The sequence below is a fragment of the Mirounga leonina genome, unplaced genomic scaffold (genome assembly GCF_011800145.1).
Source record: "Mirounga leonina isolate KUSES-001 unplaced genomic scaffold, KU_Mleo_1.0 Mir_101598, whole genome shotgun sequence".
Classification (NCBI taxonomy): Eukaryota; Metazoa; Chordata; class Mammalia; order Carnivora; family Phocidae; genus Mirounga; species Mirounga leonina.
Genome location: NW_023270159.1, coordinates 2,557 through 15,820, shown reverse-complemented (window position 1 = coordinate 15,820; position 13,264 = coordinate 2,557). Strand labels below are relative to the sequence as shown.

The 13,264-nt window shown below is 44.1% G+C and overlaps 1 long non-coding RNA gene across 1 annotated transcript; it reads left to right on the top strand.

Annotated features, from left to right (window-relative positions):
- Window positions 1–396: 396 nt before the first annotated feature.
- LOC118008113 lies at window positions 397–7,097 on the top strand. Its single transcript, XR_004678582.1, has 3 exons — window positions 397–413; window positions 4,287–4,346; window positions 7,074–7,097. It is a non-coding gene; the product is annotated as an uncharacterized LOC118008113 (long non-coding RNA).
- The last annotated feature ends 6,167 nt before the right edge of the window (window positions 7,098–13,264 follow it).

Genomic DNA, 13,264 nt, shown 5'->3' with positions numbered 1-13,264 from the left:
GGGATGTCAGATAAAAGGGTTTGTATGTATAATGTGCAAAGAGCTCTTACAGCTTGATAAGATAATCAAGTAGGAAAATAGGGAAAGGATATGAATTTTAGGAAAGCAAATTGAGATGGTCAAGAATTTCAAAAGATGGGCAGACTTATGAGCAGTCAGTGAAATGCAGATTAAAATAATACCAAACTATTATGTTATATCCATAAGATTGGCAAAAATTAAAATGATCCAAAACACCTGTTACTTGGGATGGGGCTGTGGGAAGTTATTTGCATACATTGCTGTTGGAAATGTGAGTCGTTATTGCCTTTCTAGGAAGGCAATCTGGCGATCTCTATTAAATTGAAAATACACATATTCTATGCCCTGCTAATTCTGCTTCAGGAAATCTGCCTCTAAGGAAAAAAGCACTGGTATGTATAAGAATGTTTATTTCAGCCCTATTATAATTTGGAAAGTTACAAACAACTCCTGTTAGTGGAATGGATACATAAATTGTAGTATATCACAATGTAAAATATTATATTGCCATCAAAAACAGCATTATATGAGCTAACTTAGAGGAACTTTCTGTGAGGTATTATTGAATGAGGAAGGAAATATGTACAGAAATATGTATTAATATCCTATTCTTTTGTAGAACAACAAAAAAGTGGGTTTATGTGTGTATGTCTACCTTCATATGAATGTATTAGCATGTGACAATGTAGAAGAATGCATTACTAGAGGGGTAACATGTTTGGGGGACTGATAGTAAGGTGGCAGGAGTAGGAAGAGGAGAGAGGAACGTGCATTACCAGGCAATTAGACATGAGAACGGAACTCAAGGGGCAAGTCAAGATTCCAAATCTAAATTTGAGAGCCTATTATGGCGGTAATATTAGATGCTGACAAAAACCATGGCTGCTGACCTCTTAGCATTTATCTCTATTTTCTGCCATATATTTTACCACTATCTGCTTTGCCTTTGCAAGAGCTCAGCAATAGGTTTTATAATATTTTCCACTCCAGCCAGCTTATATAAAAACAGTGTCCCTCAGATGACCTCTTTCCATCCAGGAGTTACACAAAAATCTTTGAACTGATAAGGTCTTGATTTTTTTATTCACAAAATAGAATCATCATACTGCTTTGCTTTCATGTCCACACTGCCCAGCACAACACTTAGCACAGAGCACATATTCAACAAATGTTAACTGAATGACTAAATGACGAGACCAATTTCTTTGTAACGTGGTATCATCTTTATCTTCTAAAGAAAGGCAGGTTTGTTAGGAGACAGGAAAATACAACTACTGACTGTTCCCATTTAGCCACCCTAGTGGACAGAGAGAGGTCCGATCTCCCAGTATTTACCTGTCAGCCTTATTGAGCATCCCGGGCTCTTGGGACTGTCAGTATGGCCAAACGAAGAGAGATTTTCCAAGCAAGTCTCTTTCTTAATCCCTGCTAATTCCTGAAGAAGTGTGAAGACAAAGATTTTAAAAAGAAGGAAACATGGTACATAAACAACATAAACATAAACACTGGGAAGTGTACATGGAAGTATTTTTTTTTTTTTAAGGGGAAAAAGAGAGACAGAAGGTGGACTCTGTAGAGTGATTGAAAGATGGGAATCTTAAAGGTGAAAACCTCTCTTTTCAGGTTTCCTTATGCCGGTCTTAACCTCTCTGGGCAGAGGTCTGGAGTTGGGGCTGGGTTTGCAGGCCTTGGCTCATTTTCCACTGTTTTCCTCACAGGCTGGAAGCTATCACAACTCACCTTGTTAGCTGAACTTGGCTCAGGGGCAATTATCACAGTTTCCGGTCAGCCAAGCTTGTTTGTGTTAACTGTGGAGAAGCTGTGAGAAAGACAGAAGAGAACCAGACAGGGAACCATTTGGGAGATGGGAGAGTGTGAGTGCTGATCTGCTCTCCCCTCTGACAAACGGTGTGCTTCTCCTTGTTGCTCTAAATGGACCCGTGTCATACTTTGCCGTGTGCAGGAAGCATTCCCTGATGGGAGAGCGCAGTCAGAGCAGGAGGAAACATCTAAGCTTTATTGATCTTTGCTTATCCTACATCACTCCTCCCCACTGTGAAAGGGATTGATGTTTTAAAAAACCTTCAGGAGCCTTTGTTGGATGTTGCCATTGCTCTTTCAAAACAGGAAAACAATTATGCATATATGATGGGGAGAAAATATTTTTCTTGATTTTTTTCCCCCTCCTAACAATGAGTGGGAGGAAATTACACAAAGTGAGTAAATTATGGTATCATTTATAAACCATTCCATTTTCACTCAGGCAACTGTAATGTTAAGCAAGAGGGGCTTTGTGAAGACTTTGCTGTTATGTTTACATATATACCAAAACTCTTTGATAGAGAGGGGTTTGTTTGTTCTTAAATTACCATTTTGAGATCTAGAAATTTTTTCCCAATGCAAAACAACAAAGCCAGCCCCCCACCAAAAGAAAAGAAAAAAGGAAAAAAAAAAAACCTATTATTTAAAAACCCTATTTCTCAATCCTACAGCAAGTGACTCCGTGGTTACTTTTGCCTTACTATGGATTCTCTCAGCTGAAATTAGGAGAAAGTTTCAATTTCAGTCATCACTAATGAATGCTCCTCAGTGATCTTTTCAAGTAAATTATGTCATGGTTGTACACATGCAGTCTCTGTGGCGCGAGATGATTATTCCATAATTCATACAAATATGTCTCAAAGGTTGCCTGTGAAGAGCATTTTCTGTATTGTTGTTCATCAGTTATGGCCCCATTTTTTCTGCAATTATTAAGTTCTTTTAACCAGATATTTGCAAACCATAATCTGTTGAATATTGTTGATATCGTAACTGCTACTTAAGTAATAGGAACTGAGTCAGTATTTGTTAAGATGCTTCTAGACATGACACAGAAGAACAATAAGCTTCTAAGATAAACAGAGGTGTCATACAAAGTTAATCCTAGACCTTGACTGAACTTGTTTTCTTTTTCATTCGGGAGACTATTATCTACCCCGTGACATTTCAAGTGTGTAAATGTGCACATGACTCAAATCACCAAATATCTGTTTGGTCTTTTCAGTATGACTCTTGAGTCTGCCCCTTCTGCCAATAACTTCATCTTTCACCAAGGCAAAAAATAAACTGTAATTGGGATCTCTCCGTGAAGTTTTTTCCATCCTTCAGCTGTTTCTCTTTCAAGCTGTTGCCAGATTATTTTGCCAAATCCTAGGTCTTGGTCATGCCACACTCATGCTGAAGACCTCCAACATCTTAAATTGTGTAGGGGAGAAATTCTAAGCTCTAGATTCACATGGAAGTCCCTCAACTTTCTGGCCTCAGCCTAATTTACTGGTTTCATCATCTGCCCTGTGATCTTCCCCTTCCCCCATCACATCATATTAAAGCCATATTGAACAGCTTCTCTAAACTTACCTCAATGAGTCCACCTTCACGGGCACTGTTTTCCCTGAGTGTCATTCTCTCATTTTGCTATTCAAATGACCTTTGATTTCTCTAGGAGAAATTCTCTGTATCCTTATAACACGTGTCCAAATCTCTGTTATAACATTAATACATTACCTTATGATTGCGTCTATCTTTCTCACTAGATTAGGGACTCTTTAAAGATATGGACTAATCATTATTTTTGTAAATTCTCCCTCCTGTGTCAGTTGCAGTGCCTGACATATAGTAGGTGTTCCATATGACTTTGAATGTTGAATTGAGTGCATATATATGGTTTAAACACCTTTTCACTCCCCAAAGCATTTGTTTCAGCTGTAAAAATGCCTAAGGAATATAGTGTCCTCTTTGATCACATTCTTCCAAAGTAGCACCTGTTCAGAATATTCTGGTATTTTAGTTGTGGGTGAGGAGAGGCATCCTTAAAAATATGATCTATAAAACCTTGTTAAAATTTACCTGGTAATTTTTACAGGAGAGTGATCATATGTGAGCACAACCTGGGAAAGAATGAAGGGATAGTTATTTTTAAGCAGACGAACTCTTAAGTTATAAAGTTGTCCTTCCTTGAGTTATTTGTGTGTTTTGTTTTTGCTTGACTAGAAAATAGTTGAGTTTGGAATACCAAGTGTTGATTACTTGGAAGCTAGTCAGTTGAAGCTTAGTGTGTCCTTGCCTCAAGGGGGAAAAAAAATCAGTTTTGCCTTATATCATCTGATTTGTCGTTTCCTTTCTTTCAGTCAGCAGCAAATCAGTTTCAAATTTAAACATAAGTATGACTGAAAAGTATTTGCTGTGCAAATGTTCTAGGTGTGTACTTTTCACTTTTATGTCTCTAGGTGATTAGTTTAGAAGATTCTGCTTCATGAAATGGCAGATGTCTTCCCTGCCTCCATGAGGTAATTATAGGTTGATTACATTTTTACGTTCTATCTGCATAAAAATTTGCTTATCACTGCATAAAAATTTGGCATAGGACTACATTGAATAATTACATTCATCAGGCGAATATTTATACTAGTAGTCACCTCCCACCCACAAAAAAAAGACCCACACATCTTTACTTAAGTAGAATCAAGTTAAGTTGAACGTCACAAATAGTATTGAAGGAAAAAAGGAAGCCACCTCCTAGCATACAGCCTGAAGGTCAACTGCTGAAGAGCTCCGAGGGATAGCCTTACCCTGTTACCAGAGACATGACCGCCAGTTGTCTTGATCACGTATCACAAGGCTTGGCACAAGCGGGGCACTCAGTATGCATTTCAATGAATGGACGGCTGAGAGTTTAGATTATTTTAATAGCAAAATTGGTAGTACCATCCCCACCTACCACCTCCCTAGTTTTTGCTAAACTGTAGGGATGTTCTCTTACCTGAAGTCAAGGTAGGATGGTTTTATTTGTTTCGTTGTTGTTGTTGTTTTGTTCTCAATATTTTCTTGCGGCTTTAGGCCCCTAAAGCCCAGTATTACAATTTATAATTGTATTAGGTAGTAATTAATAGGAAGTGGAAAGAAGATAATTTTGTAAGAAAGTTAGGTATTTGAAAACAATGAATCGTGGATCACCATATCAAAAACTAATGATGGGGCGCCTGGGTGGCTCAGTTGGTTGGGTGACTGCCTTCGGCTCAGGTCATGATCCTGGAGTCCCTGGATTGAGTCCCGTATCGGGCTCCCTGCTCGGCGGGGAGTCTGCTTCTCCCTCCGACCCTCCCCCCTTTCGTGCTCTCTCTCTCTCAGTCTCTCTCTCTCAAATAAATAAATAAATAAATAAATAAATAAATAAATAAATAAAATCTTTTAAAAAAAACTAATGATGTATAGTGATTAACATAACATAATGAAATAAAATTAAAGATTAAAAAAAAGAAAGTTAGGTATTCACTGTCTAGGCAACCTTGCATAAGTCCTTCATTTTTTCTGTGCCTCAGTTTCTTTGTACAATACAATGAAAGGATTGACTCAGGAATCTGAAAGAATTCTTATTGGGGGGTTATAAGTGGCTAGTTTTATGAAAATTAATAAGGATATTTAATGAAGCTGATATTTGACTATAATTTAATTGGTTTTGACCCAATGGAATTTGAATTAATTGAGGAAGAAGCCACCTTTCAGGAGCATTGCTCTCAGGGGGCAGCAAATTGGAACCGTAAAAGCAGTACAATTATAGTCAAGTATAAACTACTTTCTTACTTGTTAGTTAGAATTAATCAGTTACAAGTGTGGAAGATTTAACTATTTGGAATGTATGGGGAAAGTTGCGGTGAATGGGGAAGGCATGATTTTCAAAGTTACGGTAGCATCAGTAGCATCATTGCAAATAATTATGTCCATTACACCCTCCCAAGCCCCCTCATGTAACCGTAGGAGAGGCTGAAGTTCCTGGCTCGAATTTCCTGGCCTTGTTCTATATGCATGATAAATTTTAAAAAATAACAAAGTTTCCCCTTTAGTCTTCTTTATTTCTCTTTAAAGTTGGAAGTCATTTTGTACTTTAAGTACATTTAAAACTTTAAGTTTTAAATTATAAACTTTCATTTGAAAATACTTAAATGGGAAAAAAAAAACCCAAACACTCCACATTTAAGATCAATAAAATAACTATTCTTAGGGTAAGACAGATTGGGTAAAAATGATTTGTATATCTTTTTGGGATTAGGGATTCATCATAAAAAAAATCTTCCTATATGTCAAGTGTTAGATTTTTAAATCAAAGTCCTATTTTGCAGATGTTTAAGCACATTAATCTTCTATTCTGAAAACTAAAAGACTTAAAAATGAAATGTTAAGATCTTTCTTTATTTGGCTTTAATTGTAAATTTCAGGCCTTGAAGAGAGCATAATTAACTCTATTACTGCAGCAAACATTTAAAGATGTAAATAATTTTGAACGCTCTGTTTGAAAATTAGGGAGAGAATTGCTCTCTACAGAGCTATCCATAGCTCTCTGTGTTCCTTTTATTGTGTTTCCTTAGAAAATTATGTTTGTTACATCTATAAGGAAGAGGAAGGAAAATAAGCTTTGGGGAAATAATGTTTAAAACTTTTATTTATTTACTTATTTATTTATTTTTATTTTGGAGAGGGAGCAAGAGAGAGGGAGGGAGAGGGAGAATCTTAAGCGTGTTCAATGCCCAGCACAGAGCCCAACGCGGGGCTTGATCTCATAACCCAGAGATCATGACCAGAGCTGAAATCAAGAGTTGCACACCTAACCCACTGAGCTACCCAGACGCCCCACAATGTTTAAAACTTTTAAAACCTGCCGCCTTCGCTATCCTCTTCTGAGTGGTCTGCTTAATGATGGTGCACAAAACATTTGTACTCCTATAGCTTTCTTAAGCCACAGATGCAAATGCCAAACACAGAATTACCTCCAGCATATGAAAGATGGCAAAGCATAATGCTAAAATGTAAAATTTGAGGAACAAGTAAGAAACGAATTTTCATACTGTAATGAATTCTGACATCTAGTAGTTTTGGGTGAGTGCCCTAATTGCCAACCTTTGCCTGATATTTGTGAGCATATATGATAATGTCGTTATAAGTAAATCTGATATGGATACAATAGAATTTTTCAGGTAGATGTTGATTTTGGTCTCTGAATAAAAGTTTTGCTTCTGTAGACCTTCACAGTGGCAAAATGAAAGTATGGGAAGGAGAAAAACATTTCTTCAGTAAAAATGGCAAAAAAAAAAAAAAATTGTGATGTCCTTGCAATAAACTCTCAAAGGCTTCTGATGTTTATCATTTTGTTGTGGTATTTGAGCGATGTGAGTAATATTTGGGAAATGTTTGGTTTTTGTAATGTGACATTTGTTGTAATGGAATCTAACCTGTAAAGCGGTAGCAGCAAGGATGCTCTTGTACATGGTGCCGATCTTCATGTCCAGGGTGATGGGGTTGACGCAGCAGCGCCCACCTGCTGCATGGAGAGCGGCAGCGAGGAGCCGTGGTTGCAGACCCCGAGACACGGCACTCGTGTGAGTCCGAGGCTGCCACAGATGTGATGGAGGCTGAGGAGGGGGAGGTGCTGACAGAGGCTGAGATGATGCCTGAGGTCTCCAGCGACGACTGGGAGGTCAACCCCGGAACTTGAGGAACGGCAAGGCCAGCAGGAACACCAGACTGTGTAAGACAACCCCGGTCAGCATCTAGCCCAGAAGCTTCTAGAGACTGAGTCTTCTTGGCCCCTTGTGGCTGTGGAGTGGGGACCCAGGCTCCAGGAAGGGATGTCTGTCAGGGAGAAAGGGTGGGACAGTCACCTCCTTTTCCTGGCCATCAGGGATCCTGGGACAAAACCCACACTAATGTCGTCCACATCTACATCGGGCTGGAGGAACATGCAGAGCGGGTAGGCGATGTCCCTGCTGCGCAGGTAGGGGCTGCATCTGAGCTGGTCCCAGGACTTGGAGTGAGCGCTCCTTTTGGTCTTGGGTGTTGTGTTGGGGGTGTGGTGGCAGAATGGAAGGGCTGACTTTGCATTGATCCGACACCCTGGGTGAATGGGTGCTCTAGGGTGTCCATGGGGACAGGTGGCTGTGACCCACACATGGGAAGGTGTGAAGGAAGCACACAGAACACAGTGCCCTGAGTTATGCAGGTTTTCTGCTCATGGGCAGTGCTCCTTGGCAAAATTCAGCTAGTCTGCTTGTTCCTAGAGCACAGAAGGCCCCTAAGGTCGTGAGTGGTTCATGGGAAGTCAGGTCAGTCTGTTGCTGGGCATCATGCCTGGCAGGAGGAGAGCTTCAGCCTGAAATGACGGTCTGGGGGTGACCTGGAATGCCAGGTGAGGTAGAAATTGCCCAGGTAGCCTGATCCACTCCAGTCTGTATTGCTTCTCTACCCAACAACCCAGACCTAGACAATGGCCCTCTGGCTGGCTGGCATCTGGAACAGTTAGAATGTTCCTCTGGTTCAGTCGAAGGAGAAGATCAAAGTTAGTAGAGCAAAGGAAACTATGAAGATTAGGGCAGAGATACATGGAAGAGAAGAGCATGTGAGAAAAATCAGTGAAAACAACAGTTCTTTCTTTTGCAGATTTACCAAAATGGACAAAGAGACAAAAATGGAACCACTTTATACCAACCAATTGGCTCCCTGAGATGAAGCAGATCATTCTGAGAAGCACACAAACTACCAAAGTGACTCCAGAAGAAATGGAAACCCTGAGCAGACCTATAATAAGTAAATAGACTGAAGCAGTCATGAGAACTTCCCAAGAATGAAAAGTCCAGAACCTGATGCTTTCCCTGGTGATTTGTCCCACATGTTTAAAGAAGACAGAATACCAATCCTTCTGAAAGTCTGAAAAAAGTACAAGAGGAGGGAACACTTCCCACGTCACCCTAGAATGCCAGCATTGTCCCGATTCCAAAGACTGACAAAGACCTTACAAGAAAAGACAGTTGCAGGCCAAAATCCATTATGAAGAGCGAGGCAAAAATCCTCAACAGAATTCTAGCAGACAGAATCTAGCAGCACATTGACAGGACTCTACATCCTGACCAAGTGTGATTTACACCGGGAATGCAAAGGCTGTTCCACGTAGCTAATCAGTGTCCTAGACCACATCCAGAAGAAACATGATCATGTCAATTGTTGTAGGATAAGCTTTGACAAAATCCAAACCTTTACATAACAAGTGTTCTCAATAAAATAGAAATAGAAGGTTAAATTGTGATAAAGGAGAGGTGCCTGGGTGGCTCAGTGGGTTGAGTGTCCGACTCTTGGTTTGGGCTCAGGTCATGATCTCAAGAGTCTTCAGATTGAGCTCCAGGGAGGGCTCTGCACTCAGTCGGGAGTCTGCTTGGAGATTCCCTCCCTCTGCCCCTCCCCACTCTTGGGTTTGCATGCTCTCAAATAAATAAATAAATAAATAAATAAATAAATAAATAAATAACTCTTTAAAAATTATGATAAAGGATATTTATGAAAAATAACTCATATGTATATCATTCTCTGTGGTGAAAGACTGAGAGTTTTCTCCTTAAAAATCCCCAAAAAGTCAAGGATGCCCATGTCCACCACTTCATTTCAATATTGTCATGGAAGTTTGGTCAGAGAAATTATACAAGATTAGTTACTAAAAGCTCACAAATGGAAAGGAAGAAGAATAAGTTTATTCATATAGGACATGATCTTCTATGCAAATAATCCTAAGAATTGGAAAAACTCTTTACGAGATTATAATATTTCCCGAAAGGTATGAGCAGAGAAGACCAACACATATGGATCAATGGGATACTGCTGAGAATCAAGGAATACATACATGTACAGTCAGTTGTTTTCGAACACGGAGACCAAGATCATTCAGTGAGGCAAAAACAGTGTCTCCAACAAATGGTGTTGAGAGACCGGATATCCACATACGAAGGAGTGAAGTCAGAGCATTCCCTTCCACCCTATAAAAAATGAACTCCACATGTATCCAAGAATGAACTTTAAGAGCGAAAATTCTTAACACTCAGAAGGAAACTAAGAGCACCTAGGGGCAGATCTTCTTTCCCTTGGATTTGGCAATATGGTGTGTCTTGTATAGCACCCGAAGCCCAAGCAACAACAGAGAAAACAGAGACACTGGACTTCAACGTTGCTAACAACTTTTGTGAATGAAAGGGTAATCTCAAGAGGATGTAAAGAAACCCAAAGAATGGTGGGAAATATTTGCAAATCTCATACGAGTCTTGCATCTAGATTGTGTACAAAACTCCTCCAACTTAAGAACCTAAACAACCTCACTGAAAATAATAGACATTTCTCCAAAGAAGATAGTCAGACGACCCAGTGAGCACATGGGGCGATTTTCCTCATGAGATCGTAGGAAATGCAAGCCAACACCACAGTGACATGCTTTCCCCCACCCAGGACGAGGGGCTCTAGTGAATAAGCAGAAATAACAAGTGTCGGAGAGGATCTGGGGAAACAAAACCCTCCTCCATTGCTGAGGGAGATGTAATATGGCGGAGCCAGTGTGGCAAAGGGTGTGGCATGTCCTCCACACGTTGAGCATACTGTTCTCATTTGGCCGAACTCCACTCATTCTCTAAACAGAAGAATGGAATACAGGCCCTCTAACAACAGCCTGCACGTAAGTCTTCGTACCAGCACTCTGGACAATAACCAAAAGATGAAAACAACCCACAGGTGCACCCACACTTGAATGGACAAACACAACGTGGTCTGTTCATACAATGGGATTCATTCAGCCACGCCAGGAATGAAGTAGTGATACACGCTATCACGTGGGTGAACTTCGAACACATCCTACTCAGTGGAAGAAACTAGACCCCAAATACCACATACGGTATGATCCCACATGTATGAAAAATTCATCCCAGGTAAATGACAGGTGCCAGATCAGTGGATGCCTGGGAGCAGGGGGATGGGGAATGGCCAGTGACTACCTGCTCAGAGGGTGCGGGGTTTCTCTCCAGGGCATTAAATGTTCTGGGACTAGATAGGGTGATGGTGCCAGCACGGGAAATGGAGTTGATAACAGTGGTTTGCACACTTTGAAATGTTTAAAAAGATAAAGTTTATTTTATCTTAAGCTACAAATATACCTGGAGACGTGAAAAGAAACCAAAGCCAAAAGAGAAGAAAAGGAATGCGTTCGCTGGTGAGGACAGGCCGACTCTGGTGCTGGAACTGGCCCTGGTTGGAGCTCATCAGCTGCTCCGGGAGGTGGGGCCGGAGCTGGCTGGAGCTGGTGCTGGATTGGGTCTTGCTCCCACTGGCCCTAGCTCTGCAGGGGGAGCCAGCGCTGGCTCCAGGTCGGAGGTGCCGCAGGAGCTGACTGTGGAGCCGGTCCAGCTCGGAGTCTTGCCTTGGCTCTAGCTCTGCAGTCGGCGATGGAGCCGTAGGTCCAGGGGCTTCCTCCCACTGGGGCGCACGTGGCTCCAGCTCCCGAGCTCCTGGCGAAGGCCCCGCAGCAGGACATGGAAATGCCTCGAGCTCTGCAGCGGGCTTTGGGTCTGCAGCTGCTTCTGCAGCCGCGTCGACTCTGCAGCGGTGACCGGCCCCGGGGCAGAGGCCAGTTCTCCGTCTCGAGATGGTGCCGAAGCAGCAGGAGGAGAGAAGATCACCACCCTGCCAGGGGGATCACCCTGTGCTGATCCCCACAGCCCGTCCCTGTGCCTTGTCAGAGGAAACCGGCCTCCCCCAGCAGCGCTGAGCTGCCTCGAGACCTGGCTCTAGTTCTCGGGCTGCCTCTCACTCTGCCAGTGGTGCCGGATCGGGTGGAAGAACTGGTGTGGAGGTGGCTCTGCTCTGGAATTCACCCCGGAGCCGCTTTTGCCTCCAGAGGGGGACCGCGGGTAGGAGCTGGAGGGGCTCTAGTGTGCGGGGCCCTGGCTCAGGCTCTCGAGCTGCTTCCACGGCTGGCTCGAGTCAGCGCCGGGGCACGTTCTGGTGCGTCAGATGGTTCGAGATCTTAGCTGCCCCACGGCTCGTGCAAGGTCTCGTGCTCGAGGTGCTCTAGCTCGGTATCGCCCACTTGCTGACCGTGGGTGAGATGCTTACCCACCGGTTAGGCTGGGAGCTCCGAGGGCAGGGAGGGTGTCTGGGGGTCCCCTCTGCGTTCCAGCGAACAGACACAGGTGTGGGTGATGCCCGCGTGGAAGAAAGCGTGAACACAAGAGTCTGTGGCCCAGACCTCTCATCTGTAACAACATACGCCGCATCATGGTGCTGCTGGGGGAATCCCACCGACTCACTAAACTGTGAAGTGGTACCACCTCCCAGGCACTGTTCTGGGGGTTGGGGACCCAGCGGTGAGGAAGCACGGTCCCTGCTCACGTGGGGCTGGCCGGAGCAGAGGTCAAACGAGGACTTCAGGTCCCCGGCAAGTGTCTCTGCTCAGCTGGGGGCAGCTGCCGGGAGCAGCGGGTCAGGCCCTTGTCCCCGTCTGGCAGCTCAGGACTGACACGCGGGGGGCGCGTGGTGAAGGGGATGCAGGATCCTTGGTCTGAATCTCCCCATAGCCATTACCCCCATGTAGCCGGTCCCATCACTGTCCCGAGTTTTGTCATCCATGAAGTGGGCAGGGGAGGAAAGCCGTTCCTGGGTTCGAGAGCCCTATCCAAGTGTGGAACCGGGTCTGGATCATCTCTGGAGGGGGATTCAGCTCCAGCACCTGCCCCAGAGGTCGAGCCAGGTCGTCCACCGATGCGTGCCGCAGCTCCCGAGACTGGGGCAGCTGCAGCTTCGGCTCTCGCGCCAGCTCTGGGATCAGAGCCTGGTTTGGAGCTTGAGCAGCTCCAGCACCAGCTAGGGAACTCGCCAGCCAAGGGCCAGCACCTTCACCGTCACACCCTCGCCATCGTGCACGAGGTCAGGAGAGGGGCTGGGGGCGGGAGGGTCCCTGCTGGGCAGGTCACCTCGGGTACCTTGGTCACTCCACTCAGAGCCCCCCTTCCCCACCCCTCCCACAGGTCACAGCCCCAGGGATCCCCACCCCTGCTTCCCAAACAAGGCTCAAGGTGGACAAGCAGACCTGGGATGTTGGAAGTTGAGGCTTGTACCTTCAACACTGGATACGTGTTGACCTAGAAACTCCACTTTAGGGATTCTGTTGCAAAGAGAGGTTGATGGACACGGTGTTCCCTTCGACACGGTGGGAGTGAGCTGCCCACGCTAGGTGATGGGTGCACCTGTGGCCTGGGATGGGTGCTGCTCACTGTTCTCCCAGACAGGGGTGCCCGTCACCCTTCTCTCCCGGGACCTCCGTTTCCCCATGTTCTCGCCAGGGCTGCTGGTCCCCAGACCAGACACCTGCCAGTCTGAGGGCGACCAGTGCTGCCTCCATAGGGTTTCC